Source organism: Gobius niger, assembly GCF_951799975.1.
Source record: "Gobius niger genome assembly, chromosome: 4".
NCBI lineage: Eukaryota > Metazoa > Chordata > Actinopteri > Gobiiformes > Gobiidae > Gobius > Gobius niger.
The window spans coordinates 32,156,817-32,169,503 of record NC_136855.1 but is presented as its reverse complement, the minus strand read 5'-3'; the positions used below and the strand labels follow the sequence as shown (position 1 = coordinate 32,169,503).

The 12,687-nt window shown below is 42.5% G+C and overlaps 1 long non-coding RNA gene across 1 annotated transcript in view; it reads left to right on the top strand.

The window, feature by feature from the left end:
• Positions 1–12,146, top strand: part of LOC306961875 — a 99,032-nt gene extending 86,886 nt beyond the window's left edge. Inside the window, exon 3 of the long non-coding RNA XR_013792795.1 lies at positions 12,059–12,146. This is a non-coding gene — a long non-coding RNA (uncharacterized lncRNA). The remainder of the gene's footprint in view (positions 1–12,058) is intronic.
• The last annotated feature ends 541 nt before the right edge of the window (positions 12,147–12,687 follow it).

The window sequence follows — 12,687 nt, the reverse complement described above, 5'->3', positions numbered from 1 at the left end:
TTTGACCCCTGTTACTTGCGAATCGGTTCACGTTTGCTACGTGAATTCTTGCGTTTTCGTCCCCCGTTATCGATTTTAATTAGTCCCTCGCGGGACACTGCGTGTCCGTTGCTCGGGCCTAATTATACAGAAAATTAAGCGAGATAGAGGCATGTTGTAATAGACTTTTTTGATCAGTGCGACGTGCCGAATCAGGATATCACCTTTGTTTTCACTTTCGTGCAAGTGTAATTTTGAAGGTATAGGTAGGGGGCGCTATTTTTGGGAAAATTGTACAATTATCAAGGGTAATCAGTACGATCCATAGAGGGGCTTATGTGATCCAAATATGAGTGTGATCTGAATTTGCGTGCCCCTGTGAGTTGTCACCAAAGAGGCGGGGAAAAAGCATGTTTTTTAGCAGAGCGGTAGAGACAAACCGTAACAGATATCCGAACAAAAGAGCTCGATTATTGTAGCTCTACGCCTCTAGATTACACTCACCAAGTTGGATGTCATTTGGTTCAAAACCCTTCGAGTGACTTGACAAAATATCAGGTGAAGAAATTCAGGTTACAATTTTCAATCCAATATGGCCGACTTCCTGTTTGTCAGAGGGCGGAGTTATAATGATGTTTTAAGTTTGTCTTGATGTGCTCTATCACTGTACTCAAAGACAAATGTTTAGGCCAAAAAATGCATGCTTCCAAATGAATGGGGGGCATGCATGTGGGGGCGCCACTGAGGCATTGTTCAAAGTGTTGTCTTGCGAATATCAAAATAGTTAATTTTACACCAACCTTGAACCGTTGGTCAAATAAAATTGACTTTTCGTTAATGTTCAGGGGGTCAAAATTGAGATCAAAGACGTAATAATAATAATAATAATAATAATAATAATAATAATGGAAACGATTTTTCGGCCATTATTTTTCTCCCACAAAGACATTACTCAGAGTGACGTGGCTTTGATATGTTGTTCCCCATCACAGACAAGGTCTGTATGATTTTTTCCACACCTCCATACCATCCCGTTTTTTTTTAATGAATTTTTAAAGACAAAACCTTTGAGGGGGCGCCAGTGAGTCATTTTTGGCGATAGCGGCTGCGTGTGCACAGCATTAGGTCCAGGTGTGGAATGTGCACGCGCGCCGGATTGGGTCCGTTCCAATCCGGCCAAGTCTGTGAAAGATATGAGGCTTTGAAATTTGCTAAAAATGGCCTCTCAGTTGCGGCCTTGTCATGACCACGCCCAATAATTAAAGAAAAATTGAAATGATGATTTAGAAAGCCACATGGGTTTGTGACATGTTGGCCAAAATTGGAGGCTTTGCATTGAAAACTCGGGGATCAGGGGCCAGAAGTTCAAGAGGTACGATTTTGAAGGTTTGAGGTTCGGGCCAAGATGGCCGACTTCCTGTAGCTTTTAGGGCGGGGTCATAATATCATTTTTGACATGTCCTGACGTGGTCTATGTCCCTGGCCAATGTCACGTTTGTACGATGATTTTTTTTGCGACCGCTCCTCCATTGGGTCAATGTAAACCGCCTGTTTGAGGGGGCGCCACAGAGTCAACTTTTATTATTTTCTCTGCAAACCCCACCCAAAATTAGAGCTTGCGGAGCACTACGTTTTGACCCCTGTTACTTGCGAATCGGTTCACGTTTGCTACGTGAATTCTTGCGTTTTCGTCCCCCGTTATCGATTTTAATTAGTCCCTCGCGGGACACTGCGTGTCCGTTGCTCGGGCCTAATTATACAGAAAATTAAGCGAGATAGAGGCATGTTGTAATAGACTTTTTTGATCAGTGCGACGTGCCGAATCAGGATATCACCTTTGTTTCCACTTTCGTGCAAGTGTAATTTTGAAGGTATAGGTAGGGGGCGCTATTTTTGGGAAAATTGTACAATTATCAAGGGTAATCAGTACGATCCATAGAGGGGCTTATGTGATCCAAATATGAGTGTGATCTGAATTTGCGTGCCCCTGTGAGTTGTCACCAAAGAGGCGGGGAAAAAGCATGTTTTTTAGCAGAGCGGTAGAGACAAACCGTAACAGATATCCGAACAAAAGAGCTCGATTATTGTAGCTCTACGCCTCTAGATTACACTCACCAAGTTGGATGTCATTTGGTTCAAAACCCTTCGAGTGACTTGACAAAATATCAGGTGAAGAAATTCAGGTTACAATTTTCAATCCAATATGGCCGACTTCCTGTTTGTCAGAGGGCGGAGTTATAATGATGTTTTAAGTTTGTCTTGATGTGCTCTATCACTGTACTCAAAGACAAATGTTTAGGCCAAAAAATGCATGCTTCCAAATGAATGGGGGGCATGCATGTGGGGGCGCCACTGAGGCATTGTTCAAAGTGTTGTCTTGCGAATATCAAAATAGTTAATTTTACACCAACCTTGAACCGTTGGTCAAATAAAATTGACTTTTCGTTAATGTTCAGGGGGTCAAAATTGAGATCAAAGACGTAATAATAATAATAATAATAATAATAATAATAATAATGGAAACGATTTTTCGGCCATTATTTTTCTCCCACAAAGACATTACTCAGAGTGACGTGGCTTTGATATGTTGTTCCCCATCACAGACAAGGTCTGTATGATTTTTTCCACACCTCCATACCATCCCGTTTTTTTTTAATGAATTTTTAAAGACAAAACCTTTGAGGGGGCGCCAGTGAGTCATTTTTGGCGATAGCGGCTGCGTGTGCACAGCATTAGGTCCAGGTGTGGAATGTGCACGCGCGCCGGATTGGGTCCGTTCCAATCCGGCCAAGTCTGTGAAAGATATGAGGCTTTGAAATTTGCTAAAAATGGCCTCTCAGTTGCGGCCTTGTCATGACCACGCCCAATAATTAAAGAAAAATTGAAATGATGATTTAGAAAGCCACATGGGTTTGTGACATGTTGGCCAAAATTGGAGGCTTTGCATTGAAAACTCGGGGATCAGGGGCCAGAAGTTCAAGAGGTACGATTTTGAAGGTTTGAGGTTCGGGCCAAGATGGCCGACTTCCTGTAGCTTTTAGGGCGGGGTCATAATATCATTTTTGACATGTCCTGACGTGGTCTATGTCCCTGGCCAATGTCACGTTTGTACGATGATTTTTTTTGCGACCGCTCCTCCATTGGGTCAATGTAAACCGCCTGTTTGAGGGGGCGCCACAGAGTCAACTTTTATTATTTTCTCTGCAAACCCCACCCAAAATTAGAGCTTGCGGAGCACTACGTTTTGACCCCTGTTACTTGCGAATCGGTTCACGTTTGCTACGTGAATTCTTGCGTTTTCGTCCCCCGTTATCGATTTTAATTAGTCCCTCGCGGGACACTGCGTGTCCGTTGCTCGGGCCTAATAATAATAATAATAATAATAATAATGGAAACGATTTTTCGGCCATTATTTTTCTCCCACAAAGACATTACTCAGAGTGACGTGGCTTTGATATGTTGTTCCCCATCACTGACAAGGTCTGTATGATTTTTTCCACACCTCCATACCATCCCGTTTTTTTTATACGAATTTTTAAAGACAAAACCTCTGAGGGGGCGCCAGTGAGTCATTTTTGGCGATAGCGGCTGCGTGTGCACAGCATTAGGTCCAGGTGTGGAATGTGCACGCGCGCCGGATTGGGTCCGTTCCAATCCGGCCAAGTCTGTGAAAGATATGAGGCTTTGAAATTTGCTAAAAATGGCCTCTCAGTTGCGGCCTTGTCATGACCACGCCCAATAATTTAAAAAAAATTGAAATGATGATTTAGAAAGCCACATGGGTTTGGGACATGTTGGCCAAAATTGGAGGCTTTGCATTGAAAACTCGGGGATCAGGGGCCAGAAGTTCAAGAGGTACGATTTTGAAGGTTTGAGGTTCGGGCCAAGATGGCCGACTTCCTGTAGCATTTAGGGCGGGGTCATAATATCATTTTTGACATGTCCTGACGTGGTCTATGTCCCTGGCCAATGTCACGTTTGTACGATGATTTTTTTTGCGACCGCTCCTCCATTGGGTCAATGTAAACCGCCTGTTTGAGGGGGCGCCACAGAGTCAACTTTTATTATTTTCTCTCGCGAACCCCACCCAAAATTAGAGCTTGCGGAGCACTACGTTTTGACCCCTGTTACTTGCGAATCGGTTCACGTTTGCTACGTGAATTCTTGCGTTTTCGTCCCCCGTTATCGATTTTAATTAGTCCCTCGCGGGACACTGCGTGTCCGTTGCTCGGGCCTAATTATACAGAAAATTAAGCGAGATAGAGGCATGTTGTAATAGACTTTTTTGATCAGTGCGACGTGCCGAATCAGGATATCACCTTTGTTTTCACTTTCGTGCAAGTGTAATTTTGAAGGTATAGGTAGGGGGCGCTATTTTTGGGAAAATTGTACAATTATCAAGGGTAATCAGTACGATCCATAGAGGGGCTTATGTGATCCAAATATGAGTGTGATCTGAATTTGCGTGCCCCTGTGAGTTGTCACCAAAGAGGCGGGGAAAAAGCATGTTTTTTAGCAGAGCGGTAGAGACAAACCGTAACAGATATCCGAACAAAAGAGCTCGATTATTGTAGCTCTACGCCTCTAGATTACACTCACCAAGTTGGATGTCATTTGGTTCAAAACCCTTCGAGTGACTTGACAAAATATCAGGTGAAGAAATTCAGGTTACAATTTTCAATCCAATATGGCCGACTTCCTGTTTGTCAGAGGGCGGAGTTATAATGATGTTTTAAGTTTGTCTTGATGTGCTCTATCACTGTACTCAAAGACAAATGTTTAGGCCAAAAAATGCATGCTTCCAAATGAATGGGGGGCATGCATGTGGGGGCGCCACTGAGGCATTGTTCAAAGTGTTGTCTTGCGAATATCAAAATAGTTAATTTTACACCAACCTTGAACCGTTGGTCAAATAAAATTGACTTTTCGTTAATGTTCAGGGGGTCAAAATTGAGATCAAAGACGTAATAATAATAATAATAATAATAATAATAATAATAATGGAAACGATTTTTCGGCCATTATTTTTCTCCCACAAAGACATTACTCAGAGTGACGTGGCTTTGATATGTTGTTCCCCATCACAGACAAGGTCTGTATGATTTTTTCCACACCTCCATACCATCCCGTTTTTTTTTAATGAATTTTTAAAGACAAAACCTTTGAGGGGGCGCCAGTGAGTCATTTTTGGCGATAGCGGCTGCGTGTGCACAGCATTAGGTCCAGGTGTGGAATGTGCACGCGCGCCGGATTGGGTCCGTTCCAATCCGGCCAAGTCTGTGAAAGATATGAGGCTTTGAAATTTGCTAAAAATGGCCTCTCAGTTGCGGCCTTGTCATGACCACGCCCAATAATTAAAGAAAAATTGAAATGATGATTTAGAAAGCCACATGGGTTTGTGACATGTTGGCCAAAATTGGAGGCTTTGCATTGAAAACTCGGGGATCAGGGGCCAGAAGTTCAAGAGGTACGATTTTGAAGGTTTGAGGTTCGGGCCAAGATGGCCGACTTCCTGTAGCTTTTAGGGCGGGGTCATAATATCATTTTTGACATGTCCTGACGTGGTCTATGTCCCTGGCCAATGTCACGTTTGTACGATGATTTTTTTTGCGACCGCTCCTCCATTGGGTCAATGTAAACCGCCTGTTTGAGGGGGCGCCACAGAGTCAACTTTTATTATTTTCTCTGCAAACCCCACCCAAAATTAGAGCTTGCGGAGCACTACGTTTTGACCCCTGTTACTTGCGAATCGGTTCACGTTTGCTACGTGAATTCTTGCGTTTTCGTCCCCCGTTATCGATTTTAATTAGTCCCTCGCGGGACACTGCGTGTCCGTTGCTCGGGCCTAATGAAACAAAACAATAAACAAGACAATGTGATGTTCAGACAAATGTAGTGTCCAGGCAAACATAATGTCCAATAAGCATCAGCAGCAGATGGTGACGAGCCTCAGGGGTGTCCCCCTGCCTTAGACTCTCCTACCCGGCAAGGAACAACTCAAAATCCCAGTGGGAGAAAAGAGAAACCTCTGGGAGAACCACAAAAGAGTGGTGCGCACTGAATGGGTGCTGCTGCCGGATGCTCTCTCATCAAATGCAATTTCTCCATCTGTGAGATCAATAAAGTATCATCTTATCTTATCTTAAAAGGAGAGATCCACTCCCATGGACGGACAGGCTATAGATACAGGGATGGGAGTCCCTCAGTAGACGGGCCAAGACAGTGGAAGAACGTCCAGTCCTTGTTGGAGCTTCAGACTGTGGTAAATGTACCACCGATAGTACTTGGTCTACTTCAAGTAATACTCAAGATTTTCTGCAAATTTAGACATTTCAATTAGGGATATTTTTCTTTTGCTGTGGTAATGTGTTCAAGTATGGGGCATTCATGTTTAGACTTAGTTGACACTCGGTTTAGACATAATCTAGTCCAATTTAGTTCTATTTTAAGGTCAAATATTTTATGAGGTGGTACTGTCCTTTTTGATCTACAGGAAAAGTTTCAAATTGACAAATTGTGCAAAGGTTTTGTGTTTTTTTTGCCCACCTAAACAAATGTGACTCATAAATCATGTATTTTGGTGACCCCGTCTTAACGGCATAGCCTCTAAGTAGTTTAGTAAGAAGATGCCTCTTACAGGTTATTCATTAAACTCATAATTAATCCTCAAGCAAAATTTACTGGTTGGAATTTCTTCTCGGAGAAGAACAAATGAATTGAATAGCACATTTAAAGACCCATTATTTAACCTGTGCCGTCGCATGGGCAACCTCTCAGCAGCAACAAGCGATGTAGTGCATGGGAACCCATCGCTAGATCTTTACCAGCCTCCTGCTGTGGGTTGATGGGGGGGGGGAAACTGGAGTGCCAGGCTTCCACCCACCCACAAAAAAGAACTCGCAAACTCCACAACCTGTCATGGTCCGCGAATCGAACCTGGGACCTTCTCGCTCAGCCTCGGCGCCCCCAGGTGGTTCGTGGGCCCCAGCGCATGTCCGTAGTCTGCTTACTGCAAGAAACCGCCCTGCCTTTTCTCTTTTCCAATCTTGAACTCATGAGTTTTCTCTGATAGTGATCCTGTTAAATTAAGTGCCCGGGCTTTATCCAGTGGCCTTTCTCCCCGTCACTCCTTTAATTTAGTCATTATAATTAACCATTAGCTGGTGTCAGTTTCTGGGCCACTAACAGGCCCACTCAGTTCTGCTTGTCTGCATTATCACAGTTTGGGTGAGAAAGTAAATTATAATGAAGGGCTATATACTCCCAATTACTGATAAAAGCAGCCAAGTGCGCTCCTTGTAATTAGGTGTCTCCCCTCTCTTTCTCTCCCCTTCCTTTTCCCGGACTCCTCACCCCCTCGCTCTCCCGTTTTGTCAGAGTGACACGTCGGAAGAGGAATATATGCCTAATAGCTATTTTTATTACCGTTAACCTCTTGCTCGTGACGGCAACCCCTTGACTTTCAATCACAGAGCTGGACGCCATGAGAAAAACAATTGGTTTACGTAGTGCGCCAAAAAGTTAGGAAGCAAGGAGGCGAGGAGAGGGGAGTGATTGCAGGACGGCCCTAGGTAGTAGACAGCGGCGTCTCCTCTCGTTAATGGGATGGAGCGGAGCTGTCTTGGTGTAGCCTGGTCGTATAGTTCCTCACCAGAGCACTTACAAGTCAAGGCTGGTAATTAAACCATACTGGCTACCCCTCTTCCTTTTTTTTTTCCTTTTCCTTTTTTGCACTTCTGTTCTCCTCGAGCCTTTTCTTCTGGCTTGTCAGGTGAGACAACATGCTTTCGGAACAGCGTGAATTAAGAGGAGCGATGGGTAAAAAGAGAAAGGGAAAGACCAAATTAAGGCGGCTGGAATGAGGGCTTTAGAGTCGGAGAGCGCGGGGAGATGGGCTTTGAATAGAGACCGGACACAAGGCGTTTTTTTATACATGAGTGAACAGTGAAGGGGGGAAAGTAAGTTGAAGAGGCGGGCTGCTGTAGCAGTTAAACAGACAGTAATTCTGTGCAGTAAGTAGCAGTGCAGACTATGCATTCACAACTTTAACATGCAACTTTAGTTCTTCGGTTGTAAGTAAAGGGCCAGAGGAACTTCAATAGGCTCACATTCTTACAATTTGATTACAATGTGGTTGTGGTAATCTAATTAGGAATGGGATTTAATGAATCGCAATAAAAAAAAGCATCATATTTGATTTTAAGGTAATGCTTGGATGTGCTCTTAAAGGAATAGGCCACCGAGTAAGGTAAGAACATATCTCAGTATGTAAAAACGGTGGCCTATTCCTTTAAAGGAACAGGCCACGGTTTTTACATACTGAGATATGTTCTTACCTTAGCTTAGACGAGTTGATGCGTACCTGTCTGGTCTTTGTGCGTGCGCTTAGTCACGCAAATGTTGTTAGCATTTAGCCTCTCCCAGCAAAGGTATAGCTCCAAACCGGGGTGAAGTTAGAAGCTACCAAGCTGTTCCAAGTTACACGATCCAAGTGTAGATAGATGTTTAATTTTGTGTAACTATACTTGGATCATGTAACTTTTCACGTAACTGTATTTAAATAGGAAAAATGTGGAACAGCTTGGTAGCTTCTAACCTATGGTAGGAGAAGCTAAATGCTAGCAACATTTGCGTGACTGAGCACATGCACAAAGACCAGACAGGTACGCATCAACTCGTCTAAGCTAAGGTAAGAACTCAGTATGGAAACGAGGACACATTTAAAGCAGAAACTCATGCCCCTAGAGGCCATAAGCGCCAATGCAGGTGTTGGCATCACACGCAGCATTTTGCGTTTTTTTTTCTCATTAATTGTCCGTGAGAGTAAATACTACACTGACAGAAAAGACAAAGGGAGAGAGGGATATTGTACATCCAATTACACAATGGAGATATTTTTTTTTACTCAAACTTTGCAGTAAATACTGTTTCAGTGACGCTATCCCGCAGTTAGCTTTGCCCGTTAGCCTGCTAGCTTCTTCTTCGTGATTCTATTAATGTGTATTGCGTCTCCGACCGGGTGCAGGGAAAGCTGCTACTGTGGTTTTCTGGCCAGAGACACCAGGGGGAGATGCAAGACCCCCCCAATCATCCCAATTACACTTGTATTACCCCCAGAGGGTCTACGAAAAGGATTTATTAAGGTTAACAAGTTACTTACTACTGCTTTTGTCTGGGAATACATTAATTTAACGTTTTTAGCAGCCTTCACCACATTTGATTTGAACATGTTTACCCCATATCCAGATTAGCTAGGGATGCACCGATACCGATACCAGTATCGGGTATCGGGCCGATACCACATGCTTGTACTCATACTCGTACTCATTCATGAGGTCCCGATACCAGAAACCGATACCATTTGACGTGCGGCCAGCGCAGCTACGAGGCGCACCTACGAGGCGCAGCTCTCAGCTGAGGAGAGAAGAAGCAACAAACTGGAGAATTCTTTAGTGCAAATACAATATTCCACATAGAGCTGACTTTATTACAGACTGCGCTCTCTAAATCAGAGTCTGAGCTGGATTTAACCAGAGCTAAATGTTGTTAGTGCTGCAGCGTCTGCAGTGTTTACAACATACAGGCTAACGTTGCTAACTCGCGGCTAGCGCAATTTTGGCCATTCTGACGCCGTTCTATGCCCAGAGGTTTCTTCATCTGAAAAACTAACCCAGCGACTAAAAAGTCCTCAGAAAATGCAACGTAAAGACATATAGCATGTCCATATTGAGCGAAAATGAGCTGCAGCAGAACAATGAAAATGCTGTAGCTACTCGCTAAGTTGCTACAAAACACGAGAAAATCCACACGGAGCTGAAGTAAAGACGAAAAGAGACCATCTCAATACTATTGTTAAATAAAAATATATGAATAAAGCACAGGCATTGGGGAGCTTTTGGACATGGGCTTTTCGTCTATAATGGACAGTGCAATAAAAATTAAAAAATAAACTGAATGAAAATTAAAATAAATAAATAAATGGCATCAGCACAAATCTAATATAACTGCTCTTAAATGTGTAGCAAATGAGTAAATTTACTAATTACAAACCAATCTGCTGTGAAAAAAGCAAGAATGTTGAAGAAAATGTCTTGTACTCGTATCGGTATTCGGTATCGGCGAGTACTTAAATCCAAGTACTCGTACTCGTATCGGTTTTAGAAAAAGTGGTATCGGTGCATCCCTAAGATTAGCTCATTGCTGTTTAGCAGAAACCCTTCTCCAGACATTGCTGGAGGACTACTAGAAAATAGCCTTTTGAAAGGCGGTGTTATACAAGATCCACTTTTGAGCTTCTTACCAGTGTTGTTCTCTCATCAAAAACATACTTGGAGCCATTTGTTTCGAGCCGCTAGCGAATCTTTGAGTAATCTTTGGATCTTCTCCCATGGCTGTTCATAAGAGTTCCTCCTGTTGTCAAGAAATGCCTTCCTCACCTCTCCTTCTCTTGCCAAGCTTAATCCTTAAGCTTATGCAGGAGATCGCAAGAAAACCAGGAAGTGAAACTACTGCATATTTTGTTTCAGGTCCTTTGGATCAATATTGCATTTTCTAACCTAGAAAGTGTAAGAAAACTGATTCAAAAAGGGGGACACAACAGCATGTACTTTTTAGAATTCTCATTGGAACGATTGTTAGAGAAGTAGAGTCGTACAGCACAGATGTGTGTCTTCTCAAATTAAGTAATTGTGTATTTGGAAGTGGGACGGGACGCGAGATGGAAACATATTTTCATTTAGGTGTCCATTAAATGTCTTTTAAGTAATTGTAGCCTTGGACCGTGTAACAACAAACGCAGACAATGAGCGGCTGGAGAAGTGGCAGCTCCACAATTAGGTCCAATAACAGAAGATGTTTATACCGCTTTTATTTACAGGCGAGGAGGAGAGGCTGCATGTTTGTGTAGCCAGCCATGTGCACATTAAGGTTGCCGCGAGGGAAACCTTTGTTGTAGAGGTTTGGACCATACAAAAGCAATAAATAAATTATACTCTAAAACATGTGGTTTGATAAAGCAGCTCTGTGGCAACTTGTGATGCTGAGACACAATCAGTTATTTAGATAATAAATGGATTCGGTCATTCAGTGTTTTTCATATTTTTTTCTCAAGTAAGCCTGAAGAAGGTACGACAGGGCTGTCTAATTGTTTTTTTTCTTTTTCTTTCTGGTGCAAAAACCTTTCACTCATGGTTTCTGCTCTGTTTGTGTGCCGTTTTATAGTGCTTGCTCATTTGTGCTCGATTGCATGAAAAAAACACAGACAGAAAAAGATCTCATTGAAACCTGTAACTTTAAAAACCGTCACATGACTGTAAGACAGAAATATGAACCACTAAACTAATGCAAGAATCACATCTACTTCAAAACACATAGAAGTAAACTATTGATTTGCATTTATTTTATAAGTAATAAATCTATATAGAGACAGCTGGTTTGTTGCTTCACAGGATATTTCAATGTGATATTTGTGACCATTGAAATGTTGATTCGATAGTAATTACTTGTACAACTCTATGACAAAGGCTGGCACAGAGTTATAGTATATAAAGACAACTGTTTATTCATTCATTGTAGATGAAGTAGTCACCAAATAATTGATTTATTGTTTGGATTTACCTTTGTCCTGTCTGAAGATGATTCCTCTCTAAATGTTCATGAATTGCATTAACCATACAAAACAAATCAGTAATGATTTGTCATATGTCAATAAAGCACTGAACTGAAGAAGACTTTCTTCATCCACTTCTAAACTTGACTGAAGATCTTATTCTGTGTCACCAAGGAAAATTTGTTTCAACAGTATTTTCCATTTTTAACGCTATTTTGAATGTTGTATTTATGTCTCATTTGGTTCTACTTTTCTGTGGTCTGCTTTTGCCATCTATCCTTCCGAGCAAAAACAGCATGTAGAAAAACCATAGCATCCCAGTGTCTCAAAAGTCTCCCTGATAGCTTTCCCCAGCAAGCCCTCTGGTGCTAGCTTTGCGCTCAGACATGACTCACTGTCATGTGCCCAAAATCAACTAAGAAGACACTTGATGCATATTATCATAATCGTGTGATTACATGTGTATTTCAGATTTTGCCGCTCCAAATGTGAAGCGTGCGCAAGAGTGTGACACCGTTCGAGCCTCCCTCGCTCCCCCCACCCCCTCACTCTCAAACGGATACAGTGGAAGTAAATCCCCGCCTTTGTGCGGCTGTCTCCTTTGGGTGCCCCTGGCTTCAACTCACTTCTCACCGACTCACTCTGCCACTTGAGTAATCTGCACCATCAGCATCATAAGCTGGATAAGTATCATCATCTCTCAGGGCCATCAGAAGAGCAACCCTTCTGGTGGCATCTAAGCACATGCACTACAGAAAATCAATTTTCAAAATACTTTTGTGGTTTGGAATAGTTAGGTGAGTCTACTGTACATGTCTAGAATTTTGTAGTAGTTCACGGTATTTACCAATTTCAAATTTGATGCCACGCTGCACGAATAAAGACATATGCTAAACCCAAGAACACAGTATTCCTAGAATTGAGTCCAAAATCCAGATCTAAACTAAATGAAACTAAACTAAGAGTCAAAAGCTCTCAGAAGAACATAAGTACATGGTAACTCATTTAGGTATTGCGTTTTTGCAGTGCGCAGCTGTCCTCAGAATCACGCCAACACTGGCGGATCATAGCTGTAGCGCCTTCTCAGCTCCGAAAATCCC